General features: G+C 35.1%; 1 protein-coding gene across 1 annotated transcript in view; it reads left to right on the top strand.

Annotated features, from left to right (window-relative positions):
* The window catches only part of YES1 (YES proto-oncogene 1, Src family tyrosine kinase), a 17,974-nt gene that overhangs the window by 12,575 nt on the left and 5,091 nt on the right, over nt 1-308 (top strand). The window lies entirely within an intron of this gene.

Raw genomic sequence — 308 nt, 5'->3', positions numbered from 1 at the left:
GTCAGAGACAAAGTTTTTACCACGCGTGTAAAGATTACTGTCTTAAAAGGAGTGCGGGTCCTTGGAACTGATTTCAAATACTACTCATGTTGTAATGTTCTGGACACGATTGCGTTGTATAAATGGGAGAAGATAATATATCGTAAAGAATGGAAAACACTTTTGTTTTCCCCTGTAAGGAAGAAAAAACAACGAAATAAAAGCAACAATTTCAGAATCATTTCTCTGGTTGGAGCTGGCAGAAAAATTTAAGTAATGGATAGGAGGGGTTTTGTTCTTTAATTATAAATCTCACTGTGGAAAAAAGT

This window comes from Pygoscelis adeliae, unplaced genomic scaffold (genome assembly GCF_000699105.1).
Source record: "Pygoscelis adeliae isolate BGI_AS28 unplaced genomic scaffold, ASM69910v1 Scaffold391, whole genome shotgun sequence".
NCBI lineage: Eukaryota > Metazoa > Chordata > Aves > Sphenisciformes > Spheniscidae > Pygoscelis > Pygoscelis adeliae.
The sequence above is the reverse complement of the archived record's forward strand: the minus strand, read 5'-3'. Positions and strand labels throughout refer to the sequence as shown.